Below are 14,184 nucleotides of genomic sequence, written 5' to 3'. Positions count from 1 at the left end.
CCACTGGTAATGAATAAGACTAGACTTAAACAACATTTACCCCTCTTCCCAGCTTTTAATACATTTTAATTTTACATATGTGTTTCCCCCATTTCATTGAAATGTAAGCATTTTTTTTACCACTGGCATATACAAGGTACTTAATACTGTGTAAATGGAATTAGCTCAAGCCCATTCATAGTTAAAACTCTAGCCACCAGAGATAACGTCATCCCCACTTCCCTTAGTGACAATAAGTAACAAATCAAGAACAAGGGACTACCCTTTGGGTAGTCCAAAACAGTGTTGAGGCTGCCATTTGTCCACTTGAATGTGGACCTCCAGGAAGTGATGAGAGCTGCTATCTTTCAAATATGATAGTAAACTTCCTGTTGGGCAGTGGGCACTTTGAACTTGGTGCTGAAGGATCTCTGCTGAGACCTCAGGCAGCTAGCTTCCCCTATGAATTGTCATGTGGGTGAGTTAGGCTGGCTCCCTTTCGCCTACCTTGGCATTTCCAGAACCTCTACCTCAAGGAGGCTTCTTTGTCTCTCTAATTGCTAAGGCCTTGTGACTAGTAGCCTAGTTTAATTAGCTTTTTAACCCTCCCTCAGTCCGGACCTCTGCTGGTCCAGTCCAGCCTCTCCCTCTCTCTGTTTCCCTACCTCCAACCTTCCTAATTGTAAATAAACTACCATAAAACCCATTTTAATTATGGAATCAATCTGAATTTGATTGATTCCTGGTGACCACACCTTAAATATATCTAATTTTCCCTCTTACAATACATGTTTACTAAGTGAATGATTGAATGAGAACATCCAGGGAAGAAAGAAAGGGAAGGTAAATGAAATTAAAACAAAGCATAAAGGTCTTGGTAAACTACCAGAATATCCCTTAACATACTTCCTCTGAAAGATTTGAGCATTAAAAGTGCATACAGTTCTCACTGTAATATGCTATGCTCTAGATCCAAATGAGCTTTGATTACCATCACCTGGGCATGTTTTAGTGACTTGCCATAGAAAGAACCTTTCAATTAGTCAAGACTCCACTTCCTCTCCACCAAAACTTCCTCATTATTGCTGCTGGGAATCTCAGAGATTCCCAGTTACTTTCCCTGCCCTGAATTCACACTAAACTAAAAAAAAGTTTAGTCAGACTAGCCATAGTGTTAGTCTTTAATCATGGTCTCAAGCAAACAGAGAAGTTATTGCTCTGATGTATAATAGTAGTGAACTAATAATGCTTCCTTCCAAAAAGATGGATTTTCATCTGTAAGACTATTCTCAGAATCTCTCTCCTCATCTATCAAGCAAGAAGGGTTTTTGGATGAAACTGAGCATTTTCATTTACTTTTCAACTTTATCTCAGGAAAAATTAGTGAGCTGACCACAGCTATGAGGCATCCATATTTCATCCTTCCATTTAATCTTGGCAGGAGGAGAGACACAAGCTTCGTTGCTCCTCTTTTTTCCCCCCTATCTTTATTGGAAGTTGTAAACCTATTTCTTGAAGCTGCCACTAGATGAGTCATACCAGGAAATAGGAGGATTCAGCCATCCTGAAATAATATTCACTGTATTGTGGGGTGGGTGGGTAGATGGGAGATAATATCTCTCCAAATGAATGAATTTAGTTGTGTCTAAAGATAATAGAAATGTCACTGGGTTGTAACCAGCATAAGAGGATACCAACACTCTCTGAGCTGCTCTGGGTCACCAGCATCCATCAGGGATGAAGAGTTCTGGAGAGACCGCCATCTCGTTTTAATGTGAAAATATTAAACCATGTTAATGAAATCCCATTTTGTGCAGTGTAGGAACTTAATATTAGCCCATGATGAAGTCTAAGAAATGATCTCTGGTTTCTTTTCAATATTCACCCTTGCATGGTCCAGTTATTGATAGTAAACACTTGCTCAGAATGGAACAAAATCCAGCTTCTCTTTACCTGGAGACAAAACATGTTTATAAAAGGGCATAGGCAACCAGTAAAGAAGGGGCAGGAAATTCCTGAGAGTAAGTGATACTAGTTTATCAGGAATAGGAGACAGGTTAAAAGGATAGGGGGTAAAGTCACCATGTTACATAGCATGGATGATAGTTATATCCAGGCAAACAGCAAATTCTTTGTTGGTAGATCACTTCTTAAATGGGTTTTAATGTACCAAAAAGGCTCCATTTCCTTGGGATTATATTTGATTAAGTGCCCTTCTTTAATCCTGGTTTATTGCTGATTTATTTGCAATCTCTTTCTCTCCACTTGGAGCAGAAGTTCCTTGGATTTTTCTTTTGTACTAGGTTTCCATCTCCCACAAGCCTTCAGATTCTTTTTTTTCAGCTGGGAAAACTGCTTCCCATCATCTCTAATACTAATAAGAATCTATTTTAAGAAGGAAAAATATCATTTCAAATCCAGTTCAAGTACCTGATGATTACCGTCACATAGGTTTCATTAATGATCTCTGTTGATTGGTTTTAGCTCTTCTGAGGAAATCATAACCTGGTTGCAGGCTACCTTTTCTCATATGTTTTATTTTTAGCCTAACAAATGCTAAATAAAGTGAGAGTTTTCATTATACAAAGTAGAAAAGAAAAAGAATATTAAATGTAAAAAGGATTTCTTTGAGAATTGCCTGTTTGTATCCTTTACCTATTTATCTGTTGGGAAATGGCTCTTGTTTTTATGTCTCTAAATCAATTCATACACATGTAGTATGTCAGAACTTTATTAAAAAAATTTGTTACAGAGATTCTAAATACCTCATCCCCAGTTAAACTCTTTCTCTTCTAATTTTAACTGCTATGATTGTGCAAAAATTTAAATTTTAGGTAATCAAATTGTTTGTTTTTTATCTTCTGCTCTTCTCTTTATTTGCAAATGAATCTTCCTTTATCCATAGTTGATAAAAGATATTTTTTCTTTCCTACTGTAATTTTTTAAACCTTTATCTTCTATTTTACTATCAGTTCTAAGACAGAAGAAGGGCAAGGACTAGGCAATTGGGGTTAAGTGACTTGCACAGGGTCACATAGCTAGGAAGTGTCTGAGTCCAGGCATGGAATTCTATTCACTGTGCTACCTAGATGCCATATATATAATTATAATACAAAATGTCATATACTGCACGAATTATAGTATATATAATATTATATATATTATATATAATTATGTAAATTATATATAATTTTTTGTACAGGATATGACATTTTGTACTTATGTATCAATTTGGAGTTTATCTTGATATATGGAAATGTTGGTCTAAATCTAATTTCTACCCAATTGATTTTGTTGTAGATAAATTAATAAGATTTTTAAGATTAGGTATCATTAGGAGGCTTATCAAGCAAGGCTTGGGAATTCTAAATGGAATGGGGAAGCAGGAAGTGGCTCTCTCTTCTGAGATGGACTCCATGTTGATTGAGTGAGAGGGTTGCTGACCAACTGACTCAGTGGGAGACCTCAGAGAAAGTGGAGTTTGTATCCTGGTATTCTGAAGGAAGAAAATCATCTGACTATGGGAAAGTTAGGTTGAGCCTATCAAACCTGACCTGGGCTGCTGGTCATCTCAGGCTGGTTTAACTTCCTAAACTTACCTATCTCAAGGATTACTGGCTGAGGACCTGGGAGAGCTGTATCATTGCTGGAATTGGACAGGACTCAGCAGTGAGATCCCACTTCCATCCCTGATAGTCCAGCTTGTGTCTTGATATGGCCTAAAGCTTAGTGTAGATAAGTTTCTTCCCTGACCCAGAGATTTACCCATAGGTTGTTAGAATCGACATCCCTTTCCCTTCCATCAAAATCAATGTTTATCTAATTAAACCTGTCTTTATAAATCTTTGGTCCCAGGCTACTACTCACTTATTAGTTTCACAGACTCCCAGGCTAGGTGGATCTGTGGTGGCAGTTGGTCTCAATTGCCGATCCATAATCTCCCATTCCTTGTTCTTTGGAGGGGTTGTGGTTTCCCAGTTTGTTATTCCCTGTCTGTTGCCCTGTCCTGTCAGTATCTCCTTCTCCCCTTCCTATGAACCCAGATAATAGAACTTCCCTATAAAAGTTTCTAGTTTTCCTAGTTTTTTGTCAAATTTCAAACCCTTATCTCAGTAGTCAAGGTCCTTTGCAGTGTCAAATACTTTATTAACATGTTTGTTTCTCTATGCTATGTATCTAATCTGTTCCACTGATAATTTTTAAATTTTTTTAAAGCAGCATTGAATAGCCATTGCTTTGTTTAATAGTTTGAGAACTAGTATTGCTAGTCCCCTTTCCTTCCTACTGTTTTTCATTATTTCCCTTGAGATTTGTGACGTTTTTCATCCAGGTGAATTTTGTTACTGTTCTTTTTCCCCCATAAAGTAATCCTTTGAAAGATTGACTCATCATGACACTGAATAAGTAAATTAATATAGGCAGTAATACAATTTATTATACAGGTATAATTTAACTATGAACAATGACTATTTCTCCATTTATTTAAGCAAGGCTTTATTTCTGTAAAAACTGTTTTGTAGTTTTATTCATATGGTTCTTTTGTGCATCTTGGTAAATAAGATCCCCAATATTGTATATGTTCTGTTATAATTTTGAATTGATTTTCTCCTATCTCTTCCTACTGGGTTTTATTGCTATGACATATAAATTAGGGCAATTTAGGTAGGTTTATTTTATATTCTGCCACTTTGCTGGAGTTAGTGATTATTTTAGTTGATTTTTAGTTGACTCTTTAGGGTTATCAAATTGAGACAACATGCTATCTACAAAAATGATAATTCCCCCCCTTTTTAAATATGTTTATTTCCTCAACTTCTTTTTCTTACTGCTCTATCTAGTTTGTCTAGAACTATATCAAGTAATAGTGATCATAATGTATATCCTTGATTTACTTCTAATCTTATTGGAAAGTACTCTAGTTTTTTTCTATTATGCATATGTTGGCACTTGGTTTTATATAAATCTTATTTGTCATATTAAGGAGAGGTTCATAAAATCTTATAATTTTTGGTTTAAAAATTACTTAATGCTTTAAAAATTGTAACTTTCTCCCAACTCCACTCTATCCATTACTTCACCTAGCTACCTAGAATTTTTTTAAAACCCTTACCTTCTGTCTTAGAATCAATAGTAGGGATAGATTCCAAGGCAGAAGAGTGATAAGGGCTAGGAAATGGGGGTCAAGTGACTTTCCCAGGCCAGATTTGAACTCAGGACCTCCTATCTCTGGGTCTGGCTCTCAATCCACTGAGCCACCCAGCAGCCCCCTACATAGAGTTTTTTAGAAGCTCCTAGTTTATTTATTTATTTTTTGTTTTCAATTTTGTTAATCCCTTTGATTTTCAGAACTTCTAATTTGATGTTGAATTGAATTCTTTTGTTGCTTTTTGAAGCTTTTTTTGTTGCATATTCAACTTATAAATCTATTGATTAAATAATTTAGAGATAGAAATACCCCCAAGAATTGCAGTAGCTGTGTCCTAAAGGTTTTGGTATATTGTCACATTGTCATTTTATTCAATGAAGTTAACTGTTGTTTCTAAGATTTGTTCTTTGGTCCACCAATTATTTTTTAGTACTAAACTATTTAGTCTTCAATTAAATCTTCATCTCCTCTTCAAGGACATTTTGTTAAATAAAATTTTATTGCATTGTGTTCAGCAAAGAATATATTTAATATTTGTGCTTTTATGCATCTGTGATGTTATACCCTAATACCTGCTTATTTTTTTGTAAAGATGTCATGTATAGCTGTAACAACCCTTTCTACTCCTAATTAATAATTGCCCAAGACTCATCATATAAAAATTCTAAAACTACATAATGATGCTTAATTTCTTTATCATTCATATTTTGGTTAAATTTGTCTGGGTTTGGAAGGGACAATGCTATCTCCTACTATTATAGTTTTATTGACTATTTCTCCCTGAAATTCAATTAACTTTTGCTGTAGGCATTTAGATGCTATTCAACTTAGTACAAACACATTATATATTGCCACTGATTCTTATGATGCATTTAAGAATAATATAGTTCCCATGATTATCTTTTAGTTGTGCCTATTGTTATGACTACTTTTGAAATCATGACTGCTGACCCTGATTTTTTTAGCTTACCTGAAATAGAACTGAATTATCATAATTCTATGTGAATCTTAGTGTTTCAAGTGTTCTGGTACAACATATTTTTGGGTTCTGCTGACTCATTGATTCAGCTACATTCTTCAGTTTTCTGGATGAGTTTATCTCATTCACATTCATAGTTATGAGTTTATTTTTTTATTTCCCTATATTCTATTCTCTTAAACATTTTTTCTTTCTTAGCTTCCTTCTCCCATCTTTACAAAGCAGGTGATGAAAAAAAGGAGTGTGCTTAACATGTGTTATATATAATTGAGGTGATGTTTCCCTGCCTCTATTTTTTCACCCTGCCAAGATTCCTTTTTCTTTTCCTTTTCATTTCCCTTTCATTAAATACCTTAACAGTGGAGTGGGTTTTGCTTATGGTTAAAACTTCACCAATCCATACCTTCTTCTTTATTCTCTCTTTTCTCTCACTTCTGCTTCTCTCTCTCTGTCTCTGTTTCCTTGTTGAATTAAATATATTTCTGTACCAAACTGTTTATGTGTTCAACATTCCTTATCCAATTCAAATGAAAGTGAGGTACATATGATGCTTGTTTCCCTGTGCTTCCTATACACTCTGATTATGTAAGAGAAGATATGCTCTTCCTCTTATTCCCTAGTATATTTTTTGCCCTCACTTTTCTTTCTTTCCTTAAGACCATCAGAACAGAACACAACCACCTCTAGACCTTATATTTGTGTTGTTAACTTTCCCTATGATTTTTAAAGTCTTTATGATTCTGAAGAATCACTTGTTTCTTTCTCTCTCATTAGAATGTATGCTTTTCATGATCTTAAAAATCTTTTCCATTGTTCAAATGTACTTATGTTTCTAATTTTCTCTTGATTTCTCTTGATATTTATATTTCAGAGATCTTACTCAGTTCTGATTCTTTTTCATCAAAACTATTCTTCTTTTAGGAAGTCTGGAACCCTCTACTCCAGTGATGGACAAACTTTTTAAAGAGGGGACCAAAGGAAAGGAAATGCTCATCTGACAGTCTGTTTCTAAGGCAACTCTTTCCAAGTTTCATTGTATTGTATCCTACTCATTGTATATGTCAGATTAGGAATAATGTCACATGGCCAGATAGAACATGTCAGGGTGCCACATCTGGCCCATGGGCCATAGTTTGCCCATCATTGTTCTACTCCACTAAAAATCTAATTTTTTCTCCTGTAGTATTTTTTGCAGTTTGTCAGCATACATTATTCTTGGTTGTGTAAAAAGGAATTCTTTAATTTCTTTAATTTAATGGGGGACTTGGAGGTCCTCTTACCATAGAGTTATGTAGGGATTAACCAATCCACAGTGACAGGAAGTAGAAACCATACAGACAGGAAGTAGAAACCATACAAGCAGGAAGGAGGAACCATAGAGACAGGAAGTGAGGTAGGTGGAAAATTATAAAAGGGGCTGAGAATGAATTGGTAAGTCTGTCAGTTGCTGACAGTTATGGGGTGTCAGTTGCTGACAGTTAGGGAGGTCAGCTGCTGACAGGTAGGGCTGGCAGTTGCAGGAATTTGGTGCTGTGTGTGAGTTGGTCATTAGGGGTTGGTTGCTGGTGGTGTGGGCTGATGATTAGTTGGTGGTTGGCATTTAGTTGCTGAAATATAAAGGTGAAGGCTTTTGGCTTTAGTTTTTATTTTTATTTTTTTAAATAATTTTTATTTTTTAGAAAAGTTATCATGGTTACATGATTCATGTTCTTACTTTCCCCTTCACCTCTGTTATAATTATTGGGAGTCTCTTGATCTATTTGAGATGGTAAATTGATGTACAGAGAGAAATAAGATGGCCCTTCTCCCTTATAACAGTTGCCCAGGCAGGATCCTTCAGGTCTAAGAGGTATATTCCTTCAGGACCCACCTGGGGTTAATTGATATGTTGATTTGGGCTCTTTAGCTAGGATAACACCTTGTATTCTGACTGCGATTTCTCCCTTCCCAAAACAAGCTTTGACACTGCTTTAGGAAGGTACTTTAAACTTTATATTAACAAGAAGGATAGGGGTAAAGGACTGTGGTATAGGAGACTACTGGTTACTAATGAAATCTCAACTGCTGGCAGATGAAGAATCAATGTAGCTTCCCTCTGGTTCAGTCTGGCCAGGACTAAACCAGAGTAGGTAAACTGTTGGGATATTTTGACTTCTTCTTCAATAGATCTTCAGCCTTACAGTTGAGTTATTTCCACCCTTTTCCACCCTCTTCTTCATCTCCTGCCCACTTCCCGGATCCCTCCCAGGCCCTGGGAAACCTAGATATCTAGATGATGTAACTCCCAATATCTAGGGCAGTAGACACCAAGGTGGTGGTCAGGTACAGGTTGGCACGGTATCTCAAGTACAGGAAGAGTTTGCAGAGAGATGTTTGCACCTCTCACTCCAAGACCAGGATCCACCGATCTCCAGCCTAAGCACAGGTCCAAGACCCAGAACCCCTTCAGGATTCTCAACTGCCCCTCCTCCTGCCTCTCGCATGACTTCCCTGGGAACATTCCATCCAACTGACTTATTTGTCAATCAAAGGTGATCTTCAAGCTCCCAGAGATTAAATATAACACCTCTGACCTCCTCTCCCTCCCCTCCCCCCCCCATAGCCAACATGCATTTCCACTGGTTTTAACATGTGTCATTGATCAAGACCTATTTCCAAATTGTTGATAGTTGCATTGGTGTGGTAGTTTTGAGTCTACATCCCCAATCATGTCCACCTCAACCCATGTGTTCAAGCAGTTGTTTTTCTTCTGTGTTTCCACTCCTGTAGTTCTTCCTCTGAATGTGGGTAGCGTTCTTTTTCATAAATCCCTCAGAATTGTCCTGGGTCATTGCATTGCTGCTAGTACGGAAGTCCATTACATTCTATTTTACCACAGTGTATTGGTTTCTGTGTACAATGTTCTTCTGGCTCTGCTCCTTTCACTTTGCTTCAATTCCTGGAAGTCTTTCCAGTTCACATCGAATTCCTCCAGTTTATTATTCCTTTGAGCACAATAGTATTTCATCACCAGCATATACCACAATTTGTTTAGCCATTCCCCAATTGAAGGGCATACCCTAATTTTCCAGTTTTTTGCCAACACAAAAAACGTGGCTATAAATATTTCCGTACAAGTCTGTTTATCTATTATCTCTTTGGGGTATAAACCCAACAATGGTATGGCTGGATCAAAGGGCAGGTAATCTTTTACAGTCCTTTGAGCATAGTTCCAAATTTTGGCTTTAGTTTTTAGAGGGCTTTTTGCCTTTTGGGTTTTTGGCTTTTGGTTTGGTCTGTTAAGTTTTTTTCCCCTTCCTTGAACTTTTTGGAATGTGGCTGGTCTTTTTTGACAGACCTACTTGGTGTTGGATTAAACAATGATTGGGTTGGTTTTGATTGGGCTGGACTGGGTTGGAACTTTGTGGGGTGAGTTATTATTGGTGGTATTTTAGGCAGTTATACGTAAATATAGGCAGTTTTAGATAGTAATTATAGGCAGTTATAGATAGTTATAGAATAGCTAGTTAGGTATTAGGAAATGTATTTCTCTACCTCTTTCCTATATTTCCCTCCTTTACTATATTCATTTTACTATCTCTATTTTATTTAAACTAAAATGTTAATTGTTAAAAAGCTCTTAAAAGTTTTCTTTTCTCTGGCTTAAAGGGATAATATTAATTTACAACTCTACTATATTCTCATTAAAGCTTAAATTATTAAAAGCTACTCTTTTATTTTTGTCAAACCCCCTAACTTAACCCTTACAGTTGCAAGTCTTTATCTTTTGACTTGCAAAATTTTCTACCTGATGATGTGTGATCATGTGATCTACTTCTGAAAATCATCCATAAATGATTATACTTCCTAGCTGCGTGACCCCGAGCAAGTCACTTAATCCCGTTTGCCTTAGTTTCCTCTCCTATAAAATGAGCTAGAGAAGGAAATGGTAAACCAGTCTAGTATCTTTTCCAGAAAAACTACAAATGGAGTCATGAAAAGTCATACACAATTGAAATGATTGAACAAGAACAGGCAATTAGATGACTCAGTAGTTAGAATGGTGGGCCTAGGGACAGGAAGACTCATCTTCTGGAATTCAAATCTTGCCTCAGGCACTTACTTAGCTGTGTGACTTTGACCAAATCACTTGACCAAATCACATTCTGTTTGCCTCAGTTTCCTCATCTGTAAAGTAAGCTGAAAAAATGGTAAACTATTATAGTATCTTTGCCAAGGAAACCCCAAATGGAGTCACAAAGACTCATAGGCATGAACCAAGAGGACCAACTGACCTGATTTTTAGGTCAATTGTTTTTGTTAGCATATATCTTGCATTTTCTTCTAATTCAAAACAAATTTACATTTTACTTTAATATTTCTTACTGTTCCATGGAATCATTGCTATTTGGATCTGTTCTTATTTCTAAGGTGTTCATTTCTTGACTAAATTTTCAGCTTGCTGTCCGAAATTTTAGTTCTTCTTTTTCTTCTATAGCTCTCATTTAATTTAAAATTACATTTTGTATCTCTTCTTTTATTTCTACCCGATTGTCTTATCACCCTTGTGACCAATCCATTCTTTTCTCTAATGTTCTTGCTTGGAATTACTATACTTTTCTTATCAGTTTACCTCCTGGCTTTTCTGAATTCATAATATTCCTTCACTACTTTGGTATTTTCTTGTGCTTATTTATCTCTGATTCTTATTTTTCAGATTGGACTTTGTGAGTGGATCACACTCACATTCTTTCTATACTTTATATTCTCTGGAGGGGTGCACAGGCCTACTTTGGTTCTAAACACAATGGCCAAAACTAGGTCCCATCCTCTCTAGGATTACTTGTGTGGGGGCTCAGTTTCCTGGTCATTTTATTTAGTCTCAGTTTTGAGTCTCAGACAGAGAGCAGGTTTTGTTCCTTTGTTAAGGCCTCAACAGGCCCTAAGTGGATGTTCTCAATTGTACTAATAGCTAGCCTCCTGCAAGACTTCAGGTGCTTTAGTAGTCAAGGGAAAATTTATATACCTGAGTGCTTATAGCAGTGGTTCCCAAACTTTTTTGGCCTACCACCCCCTTTCCAGAAAAAATATTACTTAGCCCCCTGGAAATTATTTTTTAAAAATTTAATAGCAATTAATAGGAAAGATAAATGCACCTATGGCCATCACTGCCTCCCTGGATTGCTGTAGCACCCACTTGGGGGCGGTAGCACCCACTTTGGGAATCACTGCCTTATAGCAACAAAATAGAGGAAAAGCAGACCAATGAATTGGAATCCACAACTAAAAAAACTAGAAAAAGAACAAATTAAAATTTTTCAGTTAAGACTAAATTAAAAGTTCTAAAAATCAAAGGAGAAATTAATAAAATTGAAAATAAAAGAACTATTAAACTAACAAATAATATTAGAAACTGTTTCTATGAAAAAACACCACCAAACAAAATAAAGTATTGGTTAATTTGATTTAAAAAAAAGAAGAGAATCAAATTAGGAGTGTCAAAAATGAAAAGGATGATTTCACCTCTAATGAAGAGGAAATTAAGGCCATTTTAAGGAGCTGTTTTACTCAATTATATGACAATAAATCTGACAATCTAGGTGAAATGGATGAATATTTACAAAAATACAAAAAAAACTACATTAACAAAAAAGGAAATAGAATACATTCTATTTCAATCCCATCTCAGAAAAAGAAATTGAACTTCCTAAGAAAAAATCCCCAGGGTCAGATGGATTCACAAGTGAATTCTATGAAACACTGAAAGAACAACTAATCACAATACTATACAAATTATTTTACAAAATAAGCAAAGGAGTCTTACCAAATTCCTTTTATGACACAAATATGTTACTGATACCCAAGACAGAAGATCAAAAACAGAGGAAGAAAATTATAGACCAATCTCCTTGATATACATAAATGATGCAAAAATTGTAAATAAAATACTAGTCAAGAGACTATGGCAACATACACAAGTATTATTCACTATGACCAAGTGGGATTTATACCAGGAATGCAAGGCTGTTTTAATATTAGGAAAGGCATTTGCATAATTGATCATATCAATAATCAAATTAACAGAAATCACATGATTTTCTCATAGATGCAGAAAAAGCCTTTGACAAAATATAACACCCATTCTTTTGAAAACATAAGTTTTCAACATAAGTAGAAAGCATAAGAAAAAAAGGACTCTTCCTGAAAATAATAAATAGTATTTATTTAAAACAATCAGCAAGTATCATCTTCAATGGGAATAAGCTAGAAGCCTTCCCGGTGAGATGAGGAGTGAAGCAGGGATGTCCATTATCACCAATATTATTTAATATTGTACTAGAAATGTTATCTGTTACAATTGGAGAAGAAAAATGAAATCAAAGAAATTAAAGTAGGCAATGAAGAAACTAAACTATCACTCTTTGCTGATGATATGATGGTATGCTTAGAGACTCCTAGAAAAGCAATTAAAATCTAGTGGAAATAATTAATAACTTCATTAAAGTTGCAGGATACAAAATAAACCCACATAAATCATCAGCATTTCTATATATTTCAAACAAAAATCAATAACAAGAGTTAGAAAGAGAAACTCCATTAAAATCACTTTAGAAATATTAAATATTTGAGAATCTATCTGTCAAGACAAACAAAGAAATTGTATGAACACAACCACAAAACACTTTCCACACAAATAAAACTAGATCTATATAATTGCGGAAAAAACCTTTAATTGCTCATGGATATGATGAGTTAATATAATAAAAAAAGATAATCTTACCTAAATTAATTTACTTATTCAGTGCCATAGTTGTCAAACTACCAAAACACTATTTTATAGAACTAGAAAAAAATAATAACAAAATTTATCTGGAAGAAAAAAAGATCAAGAACATCAAGAGAACTAATGAAAAATAAAATGTGATGAAGGGTGATCTAACAATACTAGTTCTTAAACTGTACTATAAAGTAGTGATCATCAATACAATCTGGTCCTGGCTAAGAGATTGAAAGGGGAATCAATGGAATAGAGTAGTGGTAAATGACCTCAGCAATCTAATATTTGAAAAACCCAAAGATCCCAGCTTTGGGGATAAAAACTCACTATTTGACTAAAGCTGTTTTGAAAATTGGAAAACAGCATGGCAAAAATTAGGTTTAGATTAATATCTCATGTCCTATACCAAGATAAGTTCAAAATAGGTATATGACTTAAACATAAAGAGTGATATTTAAGTAAATTAGGTGAATGTAGAATAGTATACCTGTCAGATCTCTGGAGAAGGGAAGGATTTAAGACCAAACAAAAGAAAGAGATATAAAATACTAAAAGATTTAAGCTAGGCAAAATTGGGACATTAATACATTGCTGGTGGAACTTTGAACTGATCCAACCAGTCTGGATAGCAATTTAGAACTATGCTCAAAAAGCTATAAAAGAGTGCCTGCCCTTTGATTCAGCCTTACCATTGTTGGGTTTGTACCCCAAAGAGATCATAGATAAACAGACTTGTACAAAAATATTTATAGCTGCACTTTTTGTGGTGGCAAAAAACTGGAAAAGGAGGGTATACTCTTCAATTGGGGAATGGCTGAACAAATTGTTGTATATGCTGATGATGGAATACTATTGTGCTCAAAGGAATAATAAACTGGAGGAATTCCATGTGAACTGGAAAGACCTCCAGGAATTGATGCAGAGCGAAAGGAACAGAGCCAGAAGAACACTGTACACAGAGACTGATATACTATGGTAAAATAGAATGTAATGGACTTCTGTACTAGCAGCAATGCAATGACCCAGGACAATTCTAACAGACTTATGGAAAAGAACACTTCCCACATTTAGAGGAAGAGCTACAGGAGTGGAAACACAGAAGAAAAGCAACTGCTTGAACACATGGGTTGAGGGAGACATGTTTGGGGATGCAGACTTGAAACTACCACACCAATGCAACTATCAACAATTTGGAAATAGGTCTTGATCAATGACACATATTAAAACCAGTGGAAACGCGCATCAGCTATGGTGGGGGGAGGTCAGGGGGTGAAGGGGAAAGTAAGAGCATGAATCATGTAACCAGGTTAACTTTTCTAAAAA

This window comes from Gracilinanus agilis, chromosome 6 (assembly GCF_016433145.1).
Source record: "Gracilinanus agilis isolate LMUSP501 chromosome 6, AgileGrace, whole genome shotgun sequence".
Classification (NCBI taxonomy): Eukaryota; Metazoa; Chordata; class Mammalia; order Didelphimorphia; family Didelphidae; genus Gracilinanus; species Gracilinanus agilis.
This window is presented reverse-complemented; position numbering follows the sequence as displayed.